Consider the following 12,154-nt stretch of genomic DNA (forward strand, 5'->3'; position numbering starts at 1 on the left):
AATTATCCAAAGTTCGAGAAATTCTGTTTGTCTTCGGGTAATTTTAGGGAAATGAAATAATTTCGTGAAATCCGGCACACAGGATGATTTGGGGGGGAAAATATTTGCGACCATCTGCACCTGCGCAACTGGGGAGGCCGGTGATGTGGTAGGGACGCAAAATGACGCCGTCACCCCGCGCGTGCGCAGTGGGCCCAGGTGGGATCAGATCACCACCATTTTCACCACATACATCGCCTCAATGCCTCGCCTGGATGAGTGGGGCCATGGAATATTGCGTTGTGAGAGGGGGAGTCTTTTTTTATCAGGGGTGTCAAGCTTCTCCGAGCCCGAGGTGACTGCCCGCCCGGTCCATCACTTCCATCCACGGCGTCGGAGCCTCGCCACCAGTCAGCCTGACGTCCAGGGAGCGGGTCTGTCGGTAGAAGGGAGACCGTTCTCCCGTTGCCGGGCGGTAGCGGGAACGACTGACTCTGAACCCAGTCCTGGCAACGGCCGTGACCAGGTGAAAATTTCAGGAAATGCCATCAAATGTCAGGAAATTTGGGATTCTATTTCAGGAAAAAATGTTGAGGTGTGGAAGCACTGATTTGACTTTCATTTATATGCCTATATCTAATCTCGAAGTGCATAAAGCAATTTCAGTAGATACATTGAAAAAAGGTGCACTTGCATTTTCTCAGAAAAATCTGATTCAGCTTGGGCGATTTATCCACATCATTATTTTAAGATTAAGCTGCTTCTTGACTGTAACACTGTCTTCAACGGACCTCCATTAACTGCGTCATGTTCCCTAGTCTGCCCTCCTAGTTTGTCCAACCTCTCCTTATGGATAATACTCTCTAATTGAGGCTGCATTTTGGTAAATCTCTTCATTCATTTCACTGTACCTTAATTGGTTAAGTGACAATTAAATTGAATCTTGAATCTTAAAATGGCCCACTCCTTATTCTTTAAGGGCCTGTTGGGCCGAAGGGCCTCACACTTTATGACAAAGTTACTCCAGCATTTTTTTTGTATCTACCTTCAGTCTGAAGAAGGGTCTCGACCTGAAAAGTCGCCCATTTCCTTCTCTCCGAAGATGCTGCCCGTTTGTCCCGCTGAGTTACAGCAAAATACGAATGGTGGCACCATCGAGTGTGGCTGCCTAGCCTGCCCTTTCATTCCTTTTGTTATTTTTAGCCCGTTTTAAAGTTTGTTTTTGGAGGTCTTTTAGTCTTTTTTGAGGGGAGGGGGAGGGGGAAACGGTTTTCTTAGTCACTTCCTGGTCGAGGATGTGAATATTCTCCGAGCCGCATCATCGCCCCCCTCTTCGCGGCCTACCACCATGATTGGCGCTGTCTTTCCTGCTGTCTTTCTTCCTAGCCTCAGCAGCACTGGATTCCACCGCGGAGCGAGCGATGCCTTACCGGGGTCGCCGTGTTGGAGCACCGGAGTGCTGGGACTGCCAACTAGCTTGGAATCGATATGGGTAGAGCTGCGAAACAATAAGGGACAGAAAACGCTAGTGGGAGTTGTGTACAGGCCACCTAACAGTAGTAGTGGAGTTGGGGATGGCATCAAACAGGAAATTAGAAATTCAAAGGTTTAAAGGTTATTTATTGGTCACATACACCTAGGTGTAGTGAAATGCTTCTTGCCAATGCAGCACATAAAGAAAGAATACAGACATAACATTAATAAGAGATTTAAACATAAAGAACATCCCCCCACAATGGCTCCCAAATTCGTGCAACAAAGGTAAAACAGTTATAATGGGTGACTTTAATCTACATATAGATTGGGTGAATCAAATTGGCAGGGGTGCTGAGGAGGATTTCTTGGAATGTATGCGCGATAGTTTTCTAAACCAACATGTAGAGGAACCAACGAGAGAGCAGGCTATTCTAGACTGGATATTGAGTAATGAAGGGTTAGTTAGCAGTCTTGTGCGTGGCCCCTTGGGCAAGAGTGACCATAATATGGTTGAGTTCTTCATTAGGATGGAGAGTGACATTGTTAATTCAGAAACAAGTGTCCTGAACTTAAAGAAAGGTAACTTTGAGGGTATGAGACATGAATTGGGCAAGATAGACTGGCAATTGATTCTTAAAGGGTTGACGGTGGATATGCAATGGAAGGCATTTAAAGACTGCATGGATGAACTACAACAATTGTTCATCCCAGTTTGGCAAAAGAATAAATCAGGGAATGTAGTGCATCCGTGGATAACAAGGGGAATCAGAGATATTATCAAAACAAAAGATGAAGCATACAAATTAGCCAGAAAAAGCAGCCTACCAGGGGACTGGGAGAAATTCAGAGTCCAGCAGAGGAGGACAAAGGGCTTAATTAGGAAAGGGAAAATAGATTATGAAAGAAAACTGGCAGGGAACATAAAAACTGCATGCAAACTTTTTAATAGATATGTGAAGAGGAAAAAATTAGTTAAAACAAATGTAGGTCCCTTTCAGTCAGAAACAGGCGAATTGATCATGGGGAACAAGGACATGGCAGACCAATTGAATAACTACTTTGGTTCTATCTTCACTAAGGAAGACATAAATAATCTGCCGGAAAGAGCAGGGGACCGGGGGTCAAATGAGATGGAGGAACTGAGTGAAATCCAGGTTAGCCGGGAAGTGGTGTTAGGTAAATTGAATGGATTAAAGGCCGATAAATCCCCAGGGCCAGATAAGTTGCACCCCAGAGTACTTAAGGAAGTAGCCCCAGAAATAGTGGATGCATTAGTGATAATTTTTCAAAACTCTTTAGATTCTGGAGTAGTTCCTGAGGATTGGAGGGTAGATAATGTAACCCCACTTTTTAAAAAGGGAGGGAGAGAGAAAACGGGGAATTACAGACCAGTTAGTCATTCGGCCCTTCGAGCCTGCACCGCCATTCAATATGATCATGGCTGATCATCCAACTCAGTATCCTGTACCTGCCTTCTCTCCATACCCCCTGACCCCTTTAGCCACAAGGGCCACATCTAACTCCCTCATAAATATAGCCAATGAACTGGCCTCAACTACCTTCTGTGGCAGAGAATTTCAGATTCACCACTCTGTGTAAAAAATGATTTTCTCATCTCGGTCCTAAAAGCCTTCACCCTTATACTTAAACTGTGACCCCTTGTTCTGGACTTCCCCAACATCGGGAATAATCTTCCTGCATCCAGCCTGTCCAACCCCTTAAGAATTTTGTAAGTTTCTATAAGATCCCCCCTCAATCTTCTAAATTCTAGCGAGGAGTCTATCCAGTCTTTCTTCATATGAAAGTCCTGACATCCCAAGAATCAGTCTGGTGAACCTTCTCTGTACTCCCTCTATGGCAAGAAAGTCCTTCCACAGATTAGGAGACCAAAACTGTACGCAATACTCCAGGTATGGTCTCACGAAGACGCTGTACAACTGCAGTAGAACCTCCCTGCTCCTATACTCAAACCCTTTTGCTATGAATGCTAACATACCATTCGCTTTCTTCACTGCCTGCTGCACCTGCATGCCTACTTTCAATGACTGGTGTACCATGACACCCAGGTCTCGTTGTATCTCCTCTTTTCCTAATCGGCCACCATTCAGATAATAGTCTACTTTCCTGTTTTTGCCACCAAAGTGGATAACCTCACATTTATCCACATTATACTGCATCTGCCATGCATTTGCCCACTCACCCAGCCTATCCAAGTCACCTTGCAGCCTCCTAGCATCCTCCTCATAGCTAACACTGCCTCCCAGCTTCGTGTAATCCGCAAACTTGGAGATGTTGCATTCAATTCCCTCGTCCAAATCATTAATCTATATTACTAAATCTCTGATCTTGACCGCTTTTGGCTGACTGTGCCGCGATTTCCGAGAGAACGCCGCCACCTATGGCCGTCATTTTTGGCCACCTCGCTCAGAGCCCTCCTCCGCCGTACGGGTGCGGAGGATTTTCCCCGTCTATGAAAAATGAGAGAGATATTATTCTCTCTGCTGCCCCCGCTGGCGGCAGGGGGAGGGACTATAAAAACCCGGAAGTGTCGTGCCTCACTCAGTCTCTGCCGGACCCAGGAAGCGAAAGGGTCATGGCTCTCTGTGCTGCGGATCTACACGGTGAGTCCCCTCGATGTGCTGCGATTTCCGAGAGAACGCCGCCACCTGGCAATGGCAAGGAGCAGAATGGGGGGGTGAAGGTAGGTGGGGTGACTGAGTGAACTGCCAGCGTACCAGGCGTGAGTGACTGCACTGCCAGCCCAAGAGCCGTGAGATAGTGAACTGCCAGCCCACCAGCCGTAAGTGACTGATCTGCCAGCCCAATAATCCATTCAGTCCACCCTCTTCCCCCTTCTCTCTTACAGTCTATCACCTGTTTTGGGCAGAATTTCTGGCAGTTTCTCAGCCGCCAGCCTGCCAGGTCCGAGTGATTGTACTGCCAGGCCTCAGTGACTGAGCTGCCAGCCCTCAGTGACTGAGCTGCCAGCCCAAAAATCCATTCGACCCACTCCATACTAGCCCTCTGGAAACCAGTACCATCGACCCACAACACTAGCGCAACAGAAAGAGCCCCCCCCCCCCGGCCAGCAATATTGGAATTGGTGGAGAGGTGGAATTTTACATTGGGGGACCAGCCCGCCCGTGTGATGCTGGGACCCAACGGGTCCCACTTAGTCTAGTATATATTGTAAATAGCTGGGGTCCCAGCACTGAGCCTTGCGGTACCCCACTGGTCACTGCCTGCCATTCTGAAAAGGACCTGTTTACTCCTACTCTTTGCTTCCTGTCTACCAGCCAGTTCTCTATCCACATCAATACTGAACCCCCAATACCATGTGCTTTAAGTTTGCATACTAATCTCTTATGTGGGACCTTGTCGAAAGCCTTCTGAAAGTCCAGATATAACACATCCACTGGTTCTCACTTATCCACTCTACTAGTTACATCCTCGAAAAATTCTATAAGATTCATCAGACATGATTTACCTTTCATAAATCCATGCTGACTTTGTCCAATGAATTCACCACTTTCCAAATGTGCTGCCATCCCATCTTTAATAACTGACTAGCAGTTTCCCCACTACCGATGTTAGACTAACTGGTCTGTAATCCCCCGTTTTCTCTCTCCCTCCCTTTTTAAAAAGTGGGGTTACATTAGCTACCCTCCAATCCTCAGGGACTGCTCCAGAATCTAAAGAGTTTTGAAAAATTATCACTAATACATACACTATTTCTGCGGCTACTTCCTTAAGTACTCTGGGATGCAGCCTATCTGGCCCTGGGGATTTATCGGTCTTTAATCCATTCAATTTACCTAACACCACTTCCCGGCTAACGTGGATTTCACTCAGTTCCTCCATCTCATTTAGAAACATAGAAACATAGAAAATAGGTGCAGGAGTAGGCCATTCGGTCCTTCGAGCCTGCAACGCCATTCAATATGATCACGGCTGATCATCCAACTCAGTATCTTGTACCTGCCTTCTCTCCATACCCCCTGATCCCTTTAGCCAAAAGGGCCACATCTAACTCCCTCTTAAATATAGCCAATGAACTCGCCTCAACTACCTTCTGTGGCAGAGAATTCCAGAGATTCACCACTCTCTGTGTGAAAAATGTTTTCCTCATCTCGGTCCTAAAAGATTTCCCCCTTATCCTTAAACTGTGACCCCTTGTTCCGGACTTCCCCAACATCGGGAACAATCTTCCTGCATCTAGCCTGTCCAATCCCTTAACCCCCGGCCCCCTGCTATTTCCGGCAGATTATTTAAGTCTTCCTAAGTGAAGACAGAACCAAAGTAGTTATTCAATTGGTCTGCCATGCCCTTGTTCCCCATGATCAATTCACCTGTTTCTGACTGCAAGGGGCCTACATTTGTTTTAACTAATCTTTTTCTCTTCACATATCTATAAAAACTTTTGCAGTCAGTTTTTATGTTCCCTGCCAGTTTTCTTTCATAATCTATTTTCCCTTTCCTAATTAAGCCCTTTGTCCTCTTCTGCTGGACTTTGAAGTTCTCCCAGTCCTCTAGTAGGCTGCTTTTTCTGGCTAATTTGTATGCTTCATAGAAACATAGAAACATAGAAAACAGGTGCATGAGTAGGCCATTCGGCTCTTCGAGCCTGCACCGCCATTCAATATGATCATGGCTGATCATCCAACTCAGTATCCTATACCTGCCTTCTCTCCGTACCCCCTGATCCCTTTAGCCACAAGGGCCATATCTAACTCCCTCTTAAATATAGCCAATGAACTGGCCTCAACTACATTCTGTGGCAGAGAATTCCAGAGATTCACCACTCTCTGTGTAAAAAATGTTTTTCTCATCTCGGTCCTAAAAGATTTCCCCTTTACCCTTTATTCACTTCATCTTTTGTTTCGATACTATCCCTGTTTTCCCTTGTTATCCATGGATGCACTACCTTCGCTGATTTATTCTTTTGCCAAACTGGGATGAACAATTGTTGTAGTTCATCCATGCAGTCTTTAAATGCCTTCCATTGCATATCCACCGTCAACCCTTTAAAAATTAATTGCCAGTCTATCTTGGCCAATTCACGTCTCATACCATCAAAGTTACCTTTCTTTAAGTTCAGAACCCTTGTTTCTGAATTAATTATGTCACTCTCCATCCTAATGAAGAACTCAACTATATTATGGTCACTCTTGCCTAAGGGGCCACGCACAACAAGACAAGCATCTCTGGAGAACATGGATAGGTGAAGTTTCACAAAGTGCTGGAGTAACTCAGTGGGTCAGACAGCATCTCTGGAGAACATGGATAGGTACAAAGTGACTATATCCTCCTACCAGTTGCAAGGGTTTGGCCCACCTCATCTCTTCGGCATTCTCCCCATCTACATCTTCAATCTGAACAAGGGTCCTGATCTAAATGATGCTTGTCAATTCACTTTGTGGTGAGGAAGATGCTGCCTGATCTGAGTACCTCCCGCTCTTTGTTTTTAGACCTAGTTATATTCCCTAGTTGGGTCTGTCGAAAGGAAAGTAGTTTAATATTTGTGGACACTGTTTCAAGTTTACAATTTACTAATCCTGCCCCTTCTGTTCACCCTACTGTAGTTTTTAGTCCGTCTGAATCTATATCTGGTTTAGTCTGAGTGGGAACTGCCACAATCTATTTCCTTTTCCTATCCCTGTGAAGGGGTGTCATTCAGTTTCCATCGTGTATCTCCATAGACTGGGTCCCATGCTGCTGGAAGTGTCTTCTGTGGTTAGACATTCCCATTATGCCAAATGTTGGCAGGACCTTGGTCAAAATCCTTCCCCATCGCTGTTCCCCCAACTTGTAAGACATTTATTTCAAAATATTTCCAGTTGTAGAGTCTGGGCTGTCTGTGTCAAGTTCTCTAAATGTTTTGAACTGACTGCATGTCCCTGTTTGTGTACAGGGTTTGATGCCATAGTAAGAGCTACAGCATTGGGCAACTCAGTCAGGGAGTTCACTGTTTGTGTGAAGTGTTGCCTTTGATATAGCTGGCATGTTGCTGTGCCAGTTTGATTATGAAAGTAGTCAATGTATTCTTCTACCTTGCCAGCGGGCGTAGTGCTGGGTGTCGGCGTGTTACTGTCGGCGCTGCCCCTTGTTTGACCACGTTAGGGGTTACAGGGTTCAGGTTTGGAGTTGGGGTGGGTGTTGTGGGGGGGGGGGCAGAAGTTGGCCCGGACGTTCCAGCTCGAAATCCCCGATCGGCAGTGCCCGGAATGTCTGGTACTTGGCTGCTTCATCAATTCTCATGTTTGGTTGATGAGTTAGCTGCTAGGTTCATGAATTCTCCCACTTGGGTCGTGAGTTCGCAACTTGGTTCATGAGCGGGTTCGTGTGTGGGTGATTAGGTGGGGTGCCTGGAGATTGACTGGGCTGAATTCGATTTGGTTCATGATATACACGCATGATGGAGCATATTTAAAAGTACTGCATTTTGAGGTTCACTGTTTGTGTTCCCTCAACACCTTGGTCACTCTGCTCCTTCCCTCTGTATGCTCACCTCCCAAACCACTTATATTCCACTCTATCCCCTTCCATCCATATCCCTCCCTCCAGCTTTACGTTTCACTCTTCTCAACTGTTGCACCTTTTGTCTCCTTGTCACCCCTAGCAAATGTCACAACCCATCACCCTCTCCCCTGTATCCACTAATCACGTAACATGCTTTGTCCTGCTCCCACCTCTTTCCCACTTTCTCTGCCCGACTCCATCAGTCTGAAAGGGTCCCAACAGGAAACGACAGCATCTGTCCATTCCCTTTGTGGTCGGGTAGGTGGTGCCTGATCTGCCAAGTACCTCCAGCACTTTGTTTCCTAGTTGGCTGCTGTTGCAGGGAAAGTAGTTTAATGTTCATGACACTTGAAGCCTCATTACAAATTGGCAATCCTGTCATTCACCCTACTGTAGTTTTGGAATTGGTTTAAATCTACATTTGGTTTGAGTGTGTTTGTTGCCAGAATCCATTTCCTCTCCTCTCTGCTCTTTTGTAAAGGTGACCAATTAGTGTTAGTTTCACTTCCACTTTCTCTGCCCTACTCCATTAGTCTGAAGAAGGATCCCAACCTGAAACATCTGTCCATTTCCTTTGTAGCCTAATGGCCTAATTCTGATTATGTGTGTTAATGTCGTTCTGACTTAAGGAAATGCAAGCAACCATTTTATGCAAAGAGCAATGAGTCAACAGAAGGTAATTATTGTCCTGCAGACAACTACTGCCCCAGGTGGATATCATGATGTGTGCAACAAACATTGATTGGCTACTCGTGGGCGAAGAGCTAATGTGGTAATTGGCTTAATTGGAACTGATTAGGAAATTGTCAGCTGCTGTGTTTAAAAGGGGGAGTTGTGAGAGTGTCTCAGTGTAGTTGGCCTGGGCTGTGCTGTGGATGGAAGCAGTGATTTGGGGGTTGGGGGGGGAAAGAGATGGGGAAAGAGATGGGGAGTCTTCCCTTGTGTCTGATGTGGATCTACATCTCCTGGGGGTGAGGTAGGTGAGGATACTGATTTGGATGATCAGCCATGATCATATTGAATGGCAGTGCAGGCTCGAAGGGTCGAATGGCCTACTCCTGCACCCATTTTCTATGTTTCTAACACTATAGTGTTCTCCTGAATTGTGTTTGCTTCTTTGATTAATTGTGCTGACTTTTCCTTTCCATTGTTGTCGTTTGAAGTGTCAAGGGTTTTTAATGATTTTTTTTCTGGTGCAACTGGAATTGTGCTGTATCTCTGAACTAAAAGGATGTTTCTACTAGTAGGAGTGTCTCAGACCAGAGGGCACTGTGTCAGAAATAAAAGGATGTATCTTTACTAAAGTGATGATACCCTAATCTTATCACAACTGAAATTTAATCTGGGTGATGTAAAATGCAGAAACAAAGACCAGTAGATTCTGGTTTATACCACTGACACATTGATGGAGTAAATGAGTGGGTCAGGCAGCATCTCTGGAGAAACAAGAGATTTTTGGGATGGAACAAAAGGAATCTTGCCAAAAATGTCACCCATCCTCCACAGATGCTGCCTGACCCGCTGAGTTACTCCAGCACTCTGTGAAATGTCACCTATCCATGTTCTCCACAGATGCTGCCTGACCCGCTGAGTTACTCCAGCAATTTGTGTTTATCTGCAATAAAATGATGATCAGTGATAATTGTTAACGATTGAAGCACAATGTGGAATAAGGAGCTGGAACCGATGCAGGGATAATCTACAATATTGTGCTGAAGGGACCTGAGGGGCATTCTTACTGTGAACCCAGTGACTTGGAACAATAAGTCTGCTGTGGATTGGAGTAAGGATGTATGAAATTCCCCAAAGAGCTGATCCAATCTGTCTCCAATGTTTGGAGGCCGTTTGAAAGTGTGAGGATATTGCCAGTTCTTTGTCCACCTACCAGATGGGCCTGCAGTGCTGCGGATCACCACACGGTGGGAGTGTGGACCACAAACTGGACGGGCCTGCAGTACAGCGGATCTCCACACGGTGGGAGTGTTAACCACAAATTGAAACGACCCGTTCTGTGAATTCACTGCACAGTGGGAGCTGCTGCCTACAAATTAGATATAATTTTACTCTTTATTGCCGTGTAACCTGTTTTCTTTCCCCGTAATGCACCCATTGTACAGATGCCAACGTTTGTAAAAGCCCTGAAACCAGGGAAAAATTGGGATGAAATCAGGGAACTGGTTTACAAAAACAAATCAGTGCTGGAGGAACTCAGTGGGTCAGGCAGCATCTGTGGAGAACATGGATAGGTGACATTTCAGAGTGCTGGAGTAACTCGGCGGGATGCCCATAGTAAAGAGTACAGTTTTGGTGGGCAACTCAGTTAGGGAGTTCACTGTTTGTGTACAGGGTTTGATGCCCATAGTAAGAGTTACAGCATTGGGCAACTCGGTCAGGGAGTTTAAGAAGGAACTGCAGATGCTGGAAAATCGAAGGTACACAAAAATGCTGGAGAAACTCAGCGGGTGCAGCAGCATCTATGGAGCGAAGGAAATGGGCAACGTTTCGGGGCAAAACCCTTCTTCAGACTTCGGTCAGGGAGTTCACTGTTTGTGTAAAGTGTTGTGTTTGATATAGCTGGCATGTTGCTGTGCCAATTTGATTATGAAAATAGTCAATGTATTCTTCTATCCTGTAAGATTCACTACTGCAGATGCATTTGAATTCCACTGTACCTTAATTGGTACATGTGACGATAAACTGACCTTGAAACATTGGGCCTAGAGTTATTTTTCCAGGCCCTGTCCATCCATTGTTTGATATTTTGAGGTGAATGTAGAATCTTCTCACCTGCTGCTATTTCTCCCTCTACAGTTATTCTACTTGTTTCTAGCTGATGAGCCAAGGTCTTTGGAGATCTTCTAATGTCCCCAGTTTTCTATGGTTTGTGATAGATGGGCTTTGTCAACTTGCTGTTCCAAGTACTGCTTGTGATAGAGGGTATGATCAAGGATGTCAGGAGATTTCAATCATTATAGTGCACCCCCACCCTGGTGTGAACACTTCCCTCAACACCTTGGTCACTCTGCTACTTCCCTCTGTATGCTCACCTCCCAAACCAGTCTCATATTTCACTTTATCCTCTTTGACCCATATCCCTCCCTCCAGCTTTGCATTTCACTTTTCTCATCTGTTGCACCCTCTCCCCTGTATCCACTAATCATGTAACAGGCTTTGTCCTGCTCCCACCTCTTTCCCACTTTCTCTGCCCAACTCCATCAGTCTGAAAGGGTCCCAACAGGAAACTACAGCATCTGTCCATTCCCTTTGTGGTCGGGTAGATGGTGCCTGATCTGCCAAGTACCTCCATCCCTTTGTTTTGGACCTGGTTAAAGTAATCCTAGTTGGCTGCTGTTGCAGGGAAAGTAGTTTAATGTTCATGACACTTGAAGCTCATTACAAATTGGCAATCCTGTCATTCACCCTACTGTAGTTTTGGAATTGGTCTAAATCTACATTTGGTTTGAGTGTGTTTGTTGCCAGAATGCATTTCCTCTCCTCTCTGCCCTTTTGTGAAGGTGACCAATTAGTGTTAGTTTCACTTCCACTTTCTCTGCCCTACTCCATCAGTCTGAAGAAGGATCCCAACCTCGCTGGAATTTAGGGGATTGAGGGGGGGATCTTATAGAAACTTACAAAATTCTTAAGGGGTTGGACAGGCTAGATGCAGGAAGATTGTTCCCGATGTTGGGGAAGTTCAGGACGAGGGGTCACAGCTTAAGGATAAGGGGGAAATCCTTTAAGACCGAGATGAGAATTTTTTTTTTTCACAGAGAGTGGTGAATCTCTGGAACTCTCTGCCACAGAGGGTAGTTGTGGCCCTTGTGGCTAAAGGGATCAGGGGGTATGGAGAGAAGGCAGGTACGGGATACTGAGTTGGATGATCAGCCATGATCATATTGAATGGCGGTGCAGGCTTGAAGGGCCGAATGGCCTACTCCTGCACCTATTTTCTATGTATCTAACCTGAAACATCTGTTCATTCCCTTTGCAGGCAGGCAGGTGGTGCCTGACCCATTGAGTAGCTCCAGCACTTTGTTTTAGACCAGGTTACATCCCCTGGTTAAAGTAATCCTAGTTGCCTCCTGTTGCAGGGAATGTAGTTTAATGTTCATAACACTTGTTTTTAAATCATTACAATTAAGTAATCTTGCCCCTTCCATTCACCCAACTGTAGCTTTGT

Source organism: Amblyraja radiata, chromosome 22 (genome assembly GCF_010909765.2).
Source record: "Amblyraja radiata isolate CabotCenter1 chromosome 22, sAmbRad1.1.pri, whole genome shotgun sequence".
NCBI lineage: Eukaryota > Metazoa > Chordata > Chondrichthyes > Rajiformes > Rajidae > Amblyraja > Amblyraja radiata.